The following is a 12,975-nucleotide window of genomic DNA, read 5'->3' as shown; positions in this document are numbered from 1 at the left end:
ATTTCATTCCCCAGGTGAGGCTCGAACTCACAACCCCGGCATAGCTCACGAGAACTGTCGTGTAAGTACCGTGCGCTACCCAATTGCGCCACTGGGGACACGGTTTCACGTTAGAGTGTTTCCTTTACGACTGTTGTCTACACAAACCTCCAGTAAACAAATGTTTTCGAGCTAGGCAGTCGCCAGCATTGAGTATACAATTAACCTCATGTATAAATATGAAAACTAATAAAAATTTCATTCCCAGGTGAGGCTCCAACTCACAACCCAGACATAGCTCACGAGAACTGTCGTATAAGTACCGTGCGCTAACCAATTGCGCCACTGGGGAACACGGTTGCACGTAAGAGTGTTTCCTTTAGGACTGTTGTCTACACACACCTCCAGTAAACAAATGTTTTCAAGCCAGGCAGTCGCCAGCATTGAGTACACAATTAACCTCATGACTAATATCGAAAACTAATAAAAATTTCATTCCCCAGGTGAGGCTCGAACTCACAACCCCGGCATAGCTCACGAGAACTGTCGTATAAGTACCGTGCGCTAACCAATTGCGCCACTCGGGAACACGGTTGCACGTAAAAGTGTTTCCTTTAGGACTGCTGTCTACACACACCTCCAGTAAGCAAATGTTTTCGAGCCAGGCAGTCGCCAGCATTGAGTATACAATTAACCTCATGACTAAATATGAACACTAATAAAAATTTCATTCCCCAGGTGAGGCTCGAACTCACAACCCCGGCATAGCTCACGAGAACTGTCGTGTAAGTACCGTGCGCTAACCAATTGTGCCACTGGGGAACACGGTTGCACGTAAGAGTGTTTCCTTTAGGACTGTTGTCTACACACACCTCCAGTAAACAAATGTTTTCGAGCCAGGCAGTCGCCAGCATTGAGTATACAATTAACCTCATCACTAAATATGAAAACTAATAAAAATTTTATTCCCCAGGTGAGGCTCGAACTCACAACCCCGGCATAGCTCACGAGAACTGTCGTATAAGTACCGTGCGCTAACCAATTGCGCCACTGGGGAGCACGGTCGCACGTAAGAGTGTTTCATTTAGGACTGTTGTCTCCACACAACTCTAGTAAAAAAATGTTTTCGAGCCAGGCAGTCGCCAGCATTGAGTATACAATTAACCTCATGACTAAATATGAACACTATTAAAAATTTCATTCCCCAGGTGAGGCTCGAACTCACAACCCCGGCATAGCTCACGAGAACTTTCTTAAAAGTACCATGCGCTAACCGATTGCGCCACTGGGGAACACGGTCACACGTAGGAGTCTTTCCTTTAGGACTGTTGTCTGCGCAAAACTCCAGTAAACAAACGTTTTCGAGCCAGGCAGTCGCCAGCATTCAGTATACAATGAGCCTCACGACTAAATATGAAAACTAATAAAAATTTCATTCCCCAGGTGAGGCTCGAACTCACAACCCCGGCATAGCTCACGAGAACTATCGTGTAAGCACCGTGCGCTAACCAATTGCGCCACTGGGGAACACGGTCGCACGTAGGAGTCTTTCCTTCAAGACTGTTGTCTACACACAACTCCAGTAAACAAATGTTTTCGAGCCAAGCAGTCACCAGCATTGAGTATACAATTAACCTCATGACTAAATATGAGAACTAATGAAAATTTCATTCCCCAGGTGAGGCTCGAACTCACAACCCCAGCATAGCTCACGAGAACTGTCCTATAAATACAGCGCTAACCAATTGCGCCACTGGGGAACAAGGTTGCACGTAAAAGTGTTGCCTTTAGGACTGTTGTCTACACACAACTCCAGTAAACAAATGTTTTCGGGCCAGGCAGTCGCCAGCATTGAGTATACAATTACCTCATGGCTAAATATGAAAACTAATGAAAATTTCACTCCCCAGGCGAGGCTCAAACTCACAACCCCGGCATAGCTCACGAGAACTGTCCTATAAATTCAGCGCTAACCAATTGCGCCACCGGGAAAACCGGTTGCACGTAAAAGTGTTTCCTTTAGGACTGTTGTCTACACACAACTCCAGTAAACAAATGTTTTCGGGCCAGGCAGTCGCCAGCATTGAGTATACAATTACCTCATGGTTAAATATGAAAACTAATAAAAATTTCACTCCCCAGGCGAGGCTCAAACTCACAACCCCTGCATAGCTCACGAGAACTGTCGTGTAAGTACCGTGCGCTAACCAATTGCGCCACTGGGGAACACGGTCGCTCGTAGGAGTCTTTCCTTTAGGACTGTTGTCTGCGCAAAACTCCAGTAAACAAATTTTTTCGAGCCAGGCAGTCGCCAGCATCGAGTATACATTTAACCTCATGACTAAATATGAAAACTAATAAAAATTTCAATCCACAGGTGAGTCTCGAACTCACAACCTCGGCATAGCTGACGAGAACTGTCGTATAAGTACCGTGCGCTAACCAATTGCGCCACTGGGGAACACGGTCGCACGTAGGAGTCTTTTCTTTAGGACTGTTGTCTACACACACCTCCAGTAAGCAAATGTTTTCGAGCCAGGCAGTCGCCAGCATTGAGTATACAATTAACCTCATGACTAATAATGAAAACTAATAAGAATTTCATTCCCCAGGTGAGGCTCGAACTCGCAACCCCGGCATAGCTCACGAGAACTGTCGTATAAGTACCGTGCGCTAACCAATTGCGCCACTGGGGAACACGGTTTCACGTAAGAGTGTTTCCTTTAGGACTGTTGTCTACACACACCTCCAGTAAACAAATGTTTTCGAGCCAGGCAGTGGCCAGCATTGAGTATACAATTAATCTCATGACTAAGTATGAACACTAATAAAAATTTCATTCCCCAGGTGAGGCTCAAACTCACAACCCCGGCACAGCTCACGAGAACTGTTGTATAAGTACCGTGCGCTACCCAATTGCGCCACTGGGGAACACGATTTCACGTTAGAGTGTTTCCTTTACGACTGTTGTCTACACAAACCTCCAGTAAACAAATGTTTTCGAGCTAGGCAGTCGCCAGCATTGAGTATACAATTAACCTCATGTATAAATATGAAAACTAATAAAAATTTCATTCCCCAGGTGAGGCTCCAACTCACAACCCAGGCATAGCTCACGAGAACTGTCGTATAAGTACCGTGCGCTAACCAATTGCGCCACTGGGGAACACGGTTGCACGTAAGAGTGTTTCCTTTAGGACTGTTGTCTACACACAGCTCCAGTAAACAAATGTTTTCAAGCCAGGCAGTCGCCAGCATTGAGTACACAATTAACCTCATGACTAATATCGAAAACTAATAAAAATTTCATTCCCCAGGTGAGGCTCGAACTCACAACCCCGGCATAGCTAACGAGAACTGTCGTATAAGTACCGTGCGCTAACCAATTGCGCCACTCGGGAACACGGTTGCACGTAAAAGTGTTTCCTTTAGGACTGTTGTCTACACACACCTCCAGTAAGCAAATGTTTTCGAGCCAGGCAGTCGCCAGCATTGAGTATACAATTAACCTCAAGACTAATAATGAAAACTAATAAGAATTTCATTCCTCAGGTGAGGCTCGAACTCACAACCCCGGCATAGCTCACGAGAACTGTCGTATAAGTACCGTGCGCTAACCAACTGCGCCACTGGGGAACACGGTTTCACGTAGGAGTGTTTCCTTTAGGACTGTTGTCTACACACACCTCCAGTAAACAAATGTTTTCGAGCCAGGCAGTCGCCAGCATTGAGTATACAATTAACCTCATGACTAAATATGAACACTAATAAAAATTTCATTCCCCAGGTGAGGCTCGAACTCACAACTCCGGCATAGCTCACGAGAACTGTCGTATAAGTACTGTGCGCTAACCGATTGCGCCACTGGGGAACACGGTTTCACGTAAGAGTGTTTCCTTTAGGACTGTTGTCTACACACACCTCCAGTAAACAAATGTTTTCGAGCCAGGCCGTCGCCAGCATTGAGTATACAATTAACCTCATGACTAAATATGAACACTAATAAAAATTTCATTCCCCAGGTGAGGCTCGAACTCACAACCCCGGCATAGGTCACGAGAACTGTCGTATAAGTACCGTGCGCTAACCAATTGCGCAACTGGGGAACACGGTTGCCCGTAAGAGGGTTTCCTTTACGACTGTTGTCTCCACACAACTCCAGTAAACAAATGTTTCCGAGCCAGGCAGTCGCCAGCATTGAGTATACAATTAACCTCAAGGTTAAATATGAAAACTAATGAAAATTCCATTCCCCAGGTGAGGCTCAAACTCACAACTCCGGCATAGCTCACCAGAACTTTCGTAAAGGTACCGTGCGCTAACCGATTGCGCCACTGGGGAACACGGTCACACGTAGGAGTCTTTCCTTTAGGACTGTTGTCTGCGCAAAACTCCAGTAAACAAACGTTTTCGAGCAAGGCAGTCGCCAGCATTCAGTATACAATGAACCTCACGACTAAGTATGAAAACTAATAAAAATTTCTTTCCCCAGGTGAGGCTCGAACTCACAACCCCGGCATAGCTCACGAGAACTGTCGTATAAGTACCGTGCGCTAACCAATTGCGCCACTGGGGAACACGGTCGCACATAGAAGTCTTTCCTTTAAGACTGTTGTCTACACACAACTCCAGTAAACAAATGTTTTCGAGCCAGGCAGTCTCCAGCATTGAGTATACAATTAACCGCATGACTAAATATGAAAACTAATAAAAATTTCATTCCCCAGGTGAGGCTCGAACTCAAAACTCTGGCATAGCTAACGAGAACTGTCGTATAAGTACCATGCGCTAACCAATTGCGCCACTGGGGAACATGGTTGCACGTAAGAGTGTTTCCTTTAGGACAGTTGTCTACACACACCTCCAGTAAACAAATGTTTTCGAGCCAGGCAGTCGTCAGCATTTAGTATACAATTAACCTCATGACTAAATATGAAATCTAAGAAAAATTTGATTCCAGAGGTGAGGCTCGAACTCACAACCCCGGCATAGCTCATGAGAACTGTCGTATAGGTACCGTGTGCTAACTAATTGCGCCACTGGAGAACACGGTCGCACGTAGGAGTCTTTCCTTTAGGACTGTTGTCTACACACAACCCCAGTAAACAAATGTTTTCGAGCCAGGCAGTCGCCAGCATTGAGTATACAATTAACCTCATGACTAAGTATGAAAACTAATAAAAATTTTATTCCCCAGGTGAGGCTCGAACTCACAACCCCGGCATAGCTCACGAGAACTGTCGTATAAGTACCGTGCTCTAACCAATTGCGCCACTGGGGAACACGGTCACACGTAAGAGTGTTTCCTTTAGGACTGTTGTCTCCACACAACTCTAGTAAACAAATGTTTTCGAGCCTGGCAGTCGCCAGCATTGAGTATACAATTAACCTTATGACTAAATATGAAAACTAATGAAAATTTCATTCCCCAGGTGAGGCTCGAACTCACAACCCCAGCATAGCTCACGAGAACTGTCCTATAAATACAGCGCTAACCAATTGCGCCACTGGGGAACACGGTTGCACGCAAAAATTGTTTCCTTTAGGACTGTTGTCTACACACAACTCCAGTAAACAAATGTTTTCGGGCCAGGCAGTCGCCAGCATTGAGTATACAATTACCTCATGGCTAAATATGAAAACTAATGAAAATTTCACTCCCCAGGCGAAGCTCAAACTCACAACACCGGCATAGCTCACGAGACCTGTCCTATAATTTCAGCGCTAACCAATTGCGCCACTGGAGAACACGGTTGCACGTAAAAGTGTTTCCTTTAGGACTGTTGTCTACACACAACTCCAGTAAACAAATGTTTTCGGGCCAGGCAGTCGCCAGCATTGAGTATACAATTACCTCATGGCTAAATATGAAAACTAATAAAAATTTCACTCCCCAGGCGAGGCTCAAACTCACAACACCGGCATAGCTCACGAGAACTGTCGTATAAGTACTGTGCGCTAACCAATTGCGCCACTGGGGAAAACGGTTGCACGTAAGAGGGTTTCCTTTACGACTGTTGTCTCCACACAACTCCAGTAAACAAATGTTTCCGAGCCAGGCAGTCGCCAGCATTGAGTATACAAATAACCTCAAGGTTAAATATGAAAACTAATTAAAATTCCATTCCCCAGGTGAGGCTCAAGCTCACAACTCCGGCATAGCTCACGAGAACTTTCGTAAAGGTACCGTGCGCTAACCGATTGCGCCACTGGGGAACACGGTTGCACGTAAGAGTGTTTCCTTTAGGACTGTTGTCTACACACACCTCCAGTAAACAAATGTTTTCAAGCCAGGCAGTCGCCAGCATTGAGTACACAATTAACCTCATGACTAATATCGAAAACTAATAAAAATTTCATTCCCCAGGTGAGGCTCGAACTCACAACCCCGGCATAGCTCACGAGAACTGTCGTATAAGTACCGTGCGCTAACCAATTGCGCCACTCGGGAACACGGTTGCACGTAAAAGTGTTTCCTTTAGGACTGCTGTCTACACACACCTCCAGTAAGCAAATGTTTTCGAGCCAGGCAGTCGCCAGCATTGAGTATACAATTAACCTCATGACTAAATATGAACACTAATAAAAATTTCATTCCCCAGGTGAGGCTCGAACTCACAACCCCGGCATAGCTCACGAGAACTGTCGTGTAAGTACCGTGCGCTAACCAATTGTGCCACTGGGGAACACGGTTGCACGTAAGAGTGTTTCCTTTAGGACTGTTGTCTACACACACCTCCAGTAAACAAATGTTTTCGAGCCAGGCAGTCGCCAGCATTGAGTATACAATTAACCTCATCACTAAATATGAAAACTAATAAAAATTTTATTCCCCAGGTGAGGCTCGAACTCACAACCCCGGCATAGCTCACGAGAACTGTCGTATAAGTACCGTGCGCTAACCAATTGCGCCACTGGGGAGCACGGTCGCACGTAAGAGTGTTTCATTTAGGACTGTTGTCTCCACACAACTCTAGTAAAAAAATGTTTTCGAGCCAGGCAGTCGCCAGCATTGAGTATACAATTAACCTCATGACTAAATATGAACACTATTAAAAATTTCATTCCCCAGGTGAGGCTCGAACTCACAACCCCGGCATAGCTCACGAGAACTTTCTTAAAAGTACCATGCGCTAACCGATTGCGCCACTGGGGAACACGGTCACACGTAGGAGTCTTTCCTTTAGGACTGTTGTCTGCGCAAAACTCCAGTAAACAAACGTTTTCGAGCCAGGCAGTCGCCAGCATTCAGTATACAATGAACCTCACGACTAAATATGAAAACTAATAAAAATTTCATTCCCCAGGTGAGGCTCGAACTCACAACCCCGGCATAGCTCACGAGAACTATCGTGTAAGCACCGTGCGCTAACCAATTGCGCCACTGGGGAACACGGTCGCACGTAGGAGTCTTTCCTTCAAGACTGTTGTCTACACACAACTCCAGTAAACAAATGTTTTCGAGCCAAGCAGTCACCAGCATTGAGTATACAATTAACCTCATGACTAAATATGAGAACTAATGAAAATTTCATTCCCCAGGTGAGGCTCGAACTCACAACCCCAGCATAGCTCACGAGAACTGTCCTATAAATACAGCGCTAACCAATTGCGCCACTGGGGAACAAGGTTGCACGTAAAAGTGTTGCCTTTAGGACTGTTGTCTACACACAACTCCAGTAAACAAATGTTTTCGGGCCAGGCAGTCGCCAGCATTGAGTATACAATTACCTCATGGCTAAATATGAAAACTAATGAAAATTTCACTCCCCAGGCGAGGCTCAAACTCACAACCCCGGCATAGCTCACGAGAACTGTCCTATAAATTCAGCGCTAACCAATTGCGCCACCGGGAAAACCGGTTGCACGTAAAAGTGTTTCCTTTAGGACTGTTGTCTACACACAACTCCAGTAAACAAATGTTTTCGGGCCAGGCAGTCGCCAGCATTGAGTATACAATTACCTCATGGTTAAATATGAAAACTAATAAAAATTTCACTCCCCAGGCGAGGCTCAAACTCACAACCCCTGCATAGCTCACGAGAACTGTCGTGTAAGTACCGTGCGCTAACCAATTGCGCCACTGGGGAACACGGTCGCTCGTAGGAGTCTTTCCTTTAGGACTGTTGTCTGCGCAAAACTCCAGTAAACAAATTTTTTCGAGCCAGGCAGTCGCCAGCATCGAGTATACATTTAACCTCATGACTAAATATGAAAACTAATAAAAATTTCATTCCACAGGTGAGTCTCGAACTCACAACCTCGGCATAGCTGACGAGAACTGTCGTATAAGTACCGTGCGCTAACCAATTGCGCCACTGGGGAACACGGTCGCACGTAGGAGTCTTTTCTTTAGGACTGTTGTCTACACACACCTCCAGTAAGCAAATGTTTTCGAGCCAGGCAGTCGCCAGCATTGAGTATACAATTAACCTCATGACTAATAATGAAAACTAATAAGAATTTCATTCCCCAGGTGAGGCTCGAACTCGCAACCCCGGCATAGCTCACGAGAACTGTCGTATAAGTACCGTGCGCTAACCAATTGCGCCACTGGGGAACACGGTTTCACGTAAGAGTGTTTCCTTTAGGACTGTTGTCTACACACACCTCCAGTAAACAAATGTTTTCGAGCCAGGCAGTGGCCAGCATTGAGTATACAATTAATCTCATGACTAAGTATGAACACTAATAAAAATTTCATTCCCCAGGTGAGGCTCAAACTCGCAACCCCGGCACAGCTCACGAGAACTGTTGTATAAGTACCGTGCGCTACCCAATTGCGCCACTGGGGAACACGATTTCACGTTAGAGTGTTTCCTTTACGACTGTTGTCTACACAAACCTCCAGTAAACAAATGTTTTCGAGCTAGGCAGTCGCCAGCATTGAGTATACAATTAACCTCATGTATAAATATGAAAACTAATAAAAATTTCATTCCCCAGGTGAGGCTCCAACTCACAACCCAGGCATAGCTCACGAGAACTGTCGTATAAGTACCGTGCGCTAACCAATTGCGCCACTGGGGAACACGGTTGCACGTAAGAGTGTTTCCTTTAGGACTGTTGTCTACACACAGCTCCAGTAAACAAATGTTTTCAAGCCAGGCAGTCGCCAGCATTGAGTACACAATTAACCTCATGACTAATATCGAAAACTAATAAAAATTTCATTCCCCAGGTGAGGCTCGAACTCACAACCCCGGCATAGCTCACGAGAACTGTCGTATAAGTACCGTGCGCTAACCAATTGCGCCACTCGGGAACACGGTTGCACGTAAAAGTGTTTCCTTTAGGACTGTTGTCTACACACACCTCCAGTAAGCAAATGTTTTCGAGCCAGGCAGTCGCCAGCATTGAGTATACAATTAACCTCAAGACTAATAATGAAAACTAATAAGAATTTCATTCCTCAGGTGAGGCTCGAACTCACAACCCCGGCATAGCTCACGAGAACTGTCGTATAAGTACCGTGCGCTAACCAACTGCGCCACTGGGGAACACGGTTTCACGTAAGAGTGTTTTCTTTAGGACTGTTGTCTACACACACCTCCAGTAAACAAATGTTTTCGAGCCAGGCCGTCGCCAGCATTGAGTATACAATTAACCTCATGACTAAATATGAACACTAATAAAAATTTCATTCCCCAGGTGAGGCTCGAACTCACAACCCCGGCATAGGTCACGAGAACTGTCGTATAAGTACCGTGCGCTAACCAATTGCGCAACTGGGGAACACGGTTGCCCGTAAGAGGGTTTCCTTTACGACTGTTGTCTCCACACAACTCCAGTAAACAAATGTTTCCGAGCCAGGCAGTCGCCAGCATTGAGTATACAATTAACCTCAAGGTTAAATATGAAAACTAATGAAAATTCCATTCCCCAGGTGAGGCTCAAACTCACAACTCCGGCATAGCTCACCAGAACTTTCGTAAAGGTACCGTGCGCTAACCGATTGCGCCACTGGGGAACACGGTCACACGTAGGAGTCTTTCCTTTAGGACTGTTGTCTGCGCAAAACTCCAGTAAACAAACGTTTTCGAGCAAGGCAGTCGCCAGCATTCAGTATACAATGAACCTCACGACTAAGTATGAAAACTAATAAAAATTTCTTTCCCCAGGTGAGGCTCGAACTCACAACCCCGGCATAGCTCACGAGAACTGTCGTATAAGTACCGTGCGCTAACCAATTGCGCCACTGGGGAACACGGTCGCACATAGAAGTCTTTCCTTTAAGACTGTTGTCTACACACAACTCCAGTAAACAAATGTTTTCGAGCCAGGCAGTCACCAGCATTGAGTATACAATTAACCGCATGACTAAATATGAAAACTAATAAAAATTTCATTCCCCAGGTGAGGCTCGAACTCAAAACTCCGGCATAGCTAACGAGAACTGTCGTATAAGTACCATGCGCTAACCAATTGCGCCACTGGGGAACATGGTTGCACGTAAGAGTGTTTCCTTTAGGACAGTTGTCTACACACACCTCCAGTAAACAAATGTTTTCGAGCCAGGCAGTCGTCAGCATTTAGTATACAATTAACCTCATGACTAAATATGAAATCTAAGAAAAATTTGATTCCAGAGGTGAGGCTCGAACTCACAACCCCGGCATAGCTCATGAGAACTGTCGTATAGGTACCGTGTGCTAACTAATTGCGCCACTGGAGAACACGGTCGCACGTAGGAGTCTTTCCTTTAGGACTGTTGTCTACACACAACCCCAGTAAACAAATGTTTTCGAGCCAGGCAGTCGCCAGCATTGAGTATACAATTAACCTCATGACTAAGTATGAAAACTAATAAAAATTTTATTCCCCAGGTGAGGCTCGAACTCACAACCCCGGCATAGCTCACGAGAACTGTCGTATAAGTACCGTGCTCTAACCAATTGCGCCACTGGGGAACACGGTCACACGTAAGAGTGTTTCCTTTAGGACTGTTGTCTCCACACAACTCTAGTAAACAAATGTTTTCGAGCCAGGCAGTCGCCAGCATTGAGTATACAATTAACCTTATGACTAAATATGAAAACTAATGAAAGTTTCATTCCCCAGGTGAGGCTCGAACTCACAACCCCAGCATAGCTCACGAGAACTGTCCTATAAATACAGCGCTAACCAATTGCGCCACTGGGGAACACGGTTGCACGCAAAAATTGTTTCCTTTAGGACTGTTGTCTACACACAACTCCAGTAAACAAATGTTTTCGGGCCAGGCAGTCGCCAGCATTGAGTATACAATTATCTCATGGCTAAATATGAAAACTAATGAAAATTTCACTCCCCAGGCGAAGCTCAAACTCACAACACCGGCATAGCTCACGAGACCTGTCCTATAATTTCAGCGCTAACCAATTGCGCCACTGGAGAACACGGTTGCACGTAAAAGTGTTTCCTTTAGGACTGTTGTCTACACACAACTCCAGTAAACAAATGTTTTCGGGCCAGGCAGTCGCCAGCATTGAGTATACAATTACCTCATGGCTAAATATGAAAACTAATAAAAATTTCACTCCCCAGGCGAGGCTCAAACTCACAACACCGGCATAGCTCACGAGAACTGTCGTATAAGTACTGTGCGCTAACCAATTGCGCCACTGGGGAAAACGGTTGCACGTAAGAGGGTTTCCTTTACGACTGTTGTCTCCACACAACTCCAGTAAACAAATGTTTCCGAGCCAGGCAGTCGCCAGCATTGAGTATACAAATAACCTCAAGGTTAAATATGAAAACTAATTAAAATTCCATTCCCCAGGTGAGGCTCAAGCTCACAACTCCGGCATAGCTCACGAGAACTTTCGTAAAGGTACCGTGCGCTAACCGATTGCGCCACTGGGGAACACGGTCACACGTAGGAGTCTTTCCTTTAGGACTGTTGTCTGCGCAAAAATCCAGAAAACAAACGTTTTTGAGCCAGGCAGTCGCCAGCTTTCAGTATACAATGAACCTCACGACTAAATATGAAAACTAATAAAAATTTCATTCCCCAGGTGAGGCTCGAACTCACAACCCCGGCATAGCTCACGAGAACTGTCGTATAAGTACCGTGCGCTAACCAATTGCGCCACTGGGGAACACGGTCGCACGTAGGAGTCTTTCCTTTAAGACTGTTGTCTACACACAACTCCAGTAAACAAATGTTTTCAAGCCAGGCAGTCACCAGCATTGAGTATACAATTAACCGCATGACTAAATATGAAAACTAATAAAAATTTCATTCCCCAGGTGAGGCTCGAACTGAAAATCCCGGCATAGCTCACGAGAACTGTCGTATAAGTACCGTGCGCTAACCAATTGCGCCACTGGGGAACATGGTTGCACGTAAGAGTGCTTCCTTTAGGACTGTTGTCTACACACACCTCCAGTAAACTAATGTTTTCGAGCCAGGCAGTCGTCAGCATTTAGTATACAATTAACCTCATGACTAAATATGAAATCTAAGAAAAATTTGATTCCATAGGTGAGGCTCGAACTCACAACCCCGGCATAGCTCACGAGAACTGTCGTATAAGTACCGTGTGCTAACTAATTGCGCCACTGGAGAACACGGTCGCACGTAGGAGTCTTTCCTTTAGGACTGTTGTCTACACACAACTCTAGTAAACAAATGTTTTCGAGCCAGGCAGTCGCCAGCATTGATTATACAATTAACCTCATGACTAAATATGAAAACTAATGAAAATTTCATTCCCCAGGTGAGGCTCGAACTCACAACCCCAGCATAGCTCACGAGAACTGTCCTATAAATACAGCGCTAACCAATTGCGCCACTGGGGAACACGGTTGCACGTAAAAGTGTTCCCTTTAAGACTTGTCTACACAACACTCCAGTAAACAAATGTTTTCGGGCCAGGCAGTCGCCAGCATTGAGTATACAATTACTTATGGCTAAATATGAAAACTAATGAAAATTTCACTCCCCAGGCGAGGCTCAAACTCACAACCCCGGCATAGCTCACGAGAACTGTCCTATAAATTCAGCGCTAACCA

The 12,975-nt window shown here is 45.4% G+C and overlaps 27 non-coding genes across 27 annotated transcripts; all 27 read right to left on the bottom strand.

The window, feature by feature from the left end:
• Window positions 1-6: 6 nt before the first annotated feature.
• Window positions 7-98, bottom strand: TRNAV-UAC (transfer RNA valine (anticodon UAC)). The gene is given in 2 exon segments: window positions 7-42; window positions 61-98. It is a non-coding gene; the product is annotated as a tRNA-Val (tRNA).
• A 376-nt stretch (window positions 99-474) lies between these two features.
• On the bottom strand, window positions 475-566 carry TRNAI-UAU (transfer RNA isoleucine (anticodon UAU)). Its single transcript is given in 2 exon segments — window positions 475-510; window positions 529-566. It is a non-coding gene; the product is annotated as a tRNA-Ile (tRNA).
• A 143-nt stretch (window positions 567-709) lies between these two features.
• TRNAV-UAC (transfer RNA valine (anticodon UAC)) lies at window positions 710-801 on the bottom strand. The gene is given in 2 exon segments: window positions 710-745; window positions 764-801. It is a non-coding gene; the product is annotated as a tRNA-Val (tRNA).
• Window positions 802-944: 143 nt separating this feature from the next.
• Window positions 945-1,036, bottom strand: TRNAI-UAU (transfer RNA isoleucine (anticodon UAU)). Its single transcript is given in 2 exon segments — window positions 945-980; window positions 999-1,036. It is a non-coding gene; the product is annotated as a tRNA-Ile (tRNA).
• A 143-nt stretch (window positions 1,037-1,179) lies between these two features.
• TRNAK-UUU (transfer RNA lysine (anticodon UUU)) lies at window positions 1,180-1,271 on the bottom strand. The gene is given in 2 exon segments: window positions 1,180-1,215; window positions 1,234-1,271. It is a non-coding gene; the product is annotated as a tRNA-Lys (tRNA).
• A 143-nt stretch (window positions 1,272-1,414) lies between these two features.
• On the bottom strand, window positions 1,415-1,506 carry TRNAV-UAC (transfer RNA valine (anticodon UAC)). Its single transcript is given in 2 exon segments — window positions 1,415-1,450; window positions 1,469-1,506. It is a non-coding gene; the product is annotated as a tRNA-Val (tRNA).
• An 842-nt stretch (window positions 1,507-2,348) lies between these two features.
• Window positions 2,349-2,440, bottom strand: TRNAI-UAU (transfer RNA isoleucine (anticodon UAU)). The gene is given in 2 exon segments: window positions 2,349-2,384; window positions 2,403-2,440. It is a non-coding gene; the product is annotated as a tRNA-Ile (tRNA).
• Window positions 2,441-2,583: 143 nt separating this feature from the next.
• TRNAI-UAU (transfer RNA isoleucine (anticodon UAU)) lies at window positions 2,584-2,675 on the bottom strand. The gene is given in 2 exon segments: window positions 2,584-2,619; window positions 2,638-2,675. It is a non-coding gene; the product is annotated as a tRNA-Ile (tRNA).
• Window positions 2,676-3,288: 613 nt separating this feature from the next.
• Window positions 3,289-3,380, bottom strand: TRNAI-UAU (transfer RNA isoleucine (anticodon UAU)). The gene is given in 2 exon segments: window positions 3,289-3,324; window positions 3,343-3,380. It is a non-coding gene; the product is annotated as a tRNA-Ile (tRNA).
• Window positions 3,381-3,523: 143 nt separating this feature from the next.
• Window positions 3,524-3,615, bottom strand: TRNAI-UAU (transfer RNA isoleucine (anticodon UAU)). The gene is given in 2 exon segments: window positions 3,524-3,559; window positions 3,578-3,615. It is a non-coding gene; the product is annotated as a tRNA-Ile (tRNA).
• Window positions 3,616-3,758: 143 nt separating this feature from the next.
• On the bottom strand, window positions 3,759-3,850 carry TRNAI-UAU (transfer RNA isoleucine (anticodon UAU)). Its single transcript is given in 2 exon segments — window positions 3,759-3,794; window positions 3,813-3,850. It is a non-coding gene; the product is annotated as a tRNA-Ile (tRNA).
• Window positions 3,851-3,993: 143 nt separating this feature from the next.
• Window positions 3,994-4,085, bottom strand: TRNAI-UAU (transfer RNA isoleucine (anticodon UAU)). Its single transcript is given in 2 exon segments — window positions 3,994-4,029; window positions 4,048-4,085. It is a non-coding gene; the product is annotated as a tRNA-Ile (tRNA).
• Window positions 4,086-4,463: 378 nt separating this feature from the next.
• Window positions 4,464-4,555, bottom strand: TRNAI-UAU (transfer RNA isoleucine (anticodon UAU)). The gene is given in 2 exon segments: window positions 4,464-4,499; window positions 4,518-4,555. It is a non-coding gene; the product is annotated as a tRNA-Ile (tRNA).
• Window positions 4,556-5,168: 613 nt separating this feature from the next.
• TRNAI-UAU (transfer RNA isoleucine (anticodon UAU)) lies at window positions 5,169-5,260 on the bottom strand. The gene is given in 2 exon segments: window positions 5,169-5,204; window positions 5,223-5,260. It is a non-coding gene; the product is annotated as a tRNA-Ile (tRNA).
• Window positions 5,261-6,338: 1,078 nt separating this feature from the next.
• Window positions 6,339-6,430, bottom strand: TRNAI-UAU (transfer RNA isoleucine (anticodon UAU)). The gene is given in 2 exon segments: window positions 6,339-6,374; window positions 6,393-6,430. It is a non-coding gene; the product is annotated as a tRNA-Ile (tRNA).
• A 143-nt stretch (window positions 6,431-6,573) lies between these two features.
• Window positions 6,574-6,665, bottom strand: TRNAV-UAC (transfer RNA valine (anticodon UAC)). Its single transcript is given in 2 exon segments — window positions 6,574-6,609; window positions 6,628-6,665. It is a non-coding gene; the product is annotated as a tRNA-Val (tRNA).
• Window positions 6,666-6,808: 143 nt separating this feature from the next.
• Window positions 6,809-6,900, bottom strand: TRNAI-UAU (transfer RNA isoleucine (anticodon UAU)). The gene is given in 2 exon segments: window positions 6,809-6,844; window positions 6,863-6,900. It is a non-coding gene; the product is annotated as a tRNA-Ile (tRNA).
• A 143-nt stretch (window positions 6,901-7,043) lies between these two features.
• TRNAK-UUU (transfer RNA lysine (anticodon UUU)) lies at window positions 7,044-7,135 on the bottom strand. Its single transcript is given in 2 exon segments — window positions 7,044-7,079; window positions 7,098-7,135. It is a non-coding gene; the product is annotated as a tRNA-Lys (tRNA).
• Window positions 7,136-7,278: 143 nt separating this feature from the next.
• TRNAV-UAC (transfer RNA valine (anticodon UAC)) lies at window positions 7,279-7,370 on the bottom strand. Its single transcript is given in 2 exon segments — window positions 7,279-7,314; window positions 7,333-7,370. It is a non-coding gene; the product is annotated as a tRNA-Val (tRNA).
• Window positions 7,371-8,212: 842 nt separating this feature from the next.
• On the bottom strand, window positions 8,213-8,304 carry TRNAI-UAU (transfer RNA isoleucine (anticodon UAU)). The gene is given in 2 exon segments: window positions 8,213-8,248; window positions 8,267-8,304. It is a non-coding gene; the product is annotated as a tRNA-Ile (tRNA).
• Window positions 8,305-8,447: 143 nt separating this feature from the next.
• TRNAI-UAU (transfer RNA isoleucine (anticodon UAU)) lies at window positions 8,448-8,539 on the bottom strand. Its single transcript is given in 2 exon segments — window positions 8,448-8,483; window positions 8,502-8,539. It is a non-coding gene; the product is annotated as a tRNA-Ile (tRNA).
• A 613-nt stretch (window positions 8,540-9,152) lies between these two features.
• On the bottom strand, window positions 9,153-9,244 carry TRNAI-UAU (transfer RNA isoleucine (anticodon UAU)). Its single transcript is given in 2 exon segments — window positions 9,153-9,188; window positions 9,207-9,244. It is a non-coding gene; the product is annotated as a tRNA-Ile (tRNA).
• A 143-nt stretch (window positions 9,245-9,387) lies between these two features.
• Window positions 9,388-9,479, bottom strand: TRNAI-UAU (transfer RNA isoleucine (anticodon UAU)). Its single transcript is given in 2 exon segments — window positions 9,388-9,423; window positions 9,442-9,479. It is a non-coding gene; the product is annotated as a tRNA-Ile (tRNA).
• A 143-nt stretch (window positions 9,480-9,622) lies between these two features.
• TRNAI-UAU (transfer RNA isoleucine (anticodon UAU)) lies at window positions 9,623-9,714 on the bottom strand. Its single transcript is given in 2 exon segments — window positions 9,623-9,658; window positions 9,677-9,714. It is a non-coding gene; the product is annotated as a tRNA-Ile (tRNA).
• Window positions 9,715-10,092: 378 nt separating this feature from the next.
• Window positions 10,093-10,184, bottom strand: TRNAI-UAU (transfer RNA isoleucine (anticodon UAU)). The gene is given in 2 exon segments: window positions 10,093-10,128; window positions 10,147-10,184. It is a non-coding gene; the product is annotated as a tRNA-Ile (tRNA).
• Window positions 10,185-10,797: 613 nt separating this feature from the next.
• On the bottom strand, window positions 10,798-10,889 carry TRNAI-UAU (transfer RNA isoleucine (anticodon UAU)). Its single transcript is given in 2 exon segments — window positions 10,798-10,833; window positions 10,852-10,889. It is a non-coding gene; the product is annotated as a tRNA-Ile (tRNA).
• Window positions 10,890-11,967: 1,078 nt separating this feature from the next.
• On the bottom strand, window positions 11,968-12,059 carry TRNAI-UAU (transfer RNA isoleucine (anticodon UAU)). Its single transcript is given in 2 exon segments — window positions 11,968-12,003; window positions 12,022-12,059. It is a non-coding gene; the product is annotated as a tRNA-Ile (tRNA).
• Window positions 12,060-12,975: the final 916 nt, after the last annotated feature.

Source organism: Rhipicephalus microplus, chromosome 8 (assembly GCF_043290135.1).
Source record: "Rhipicephalus microplus isolate Deutch F79 chromosome 8, USDA_Rmic, whole genome shotgun sequence".
Lineage (NCBI taxonomy): Eukaryota > Metazoa > Arthropoda > Arachnida > Ixodida > Ixodidae > Rhipicephalus > Rhipicephalus microplus.
This window is presented reverse-complemented; position numbering and strand designations above follow the sequence as displayed.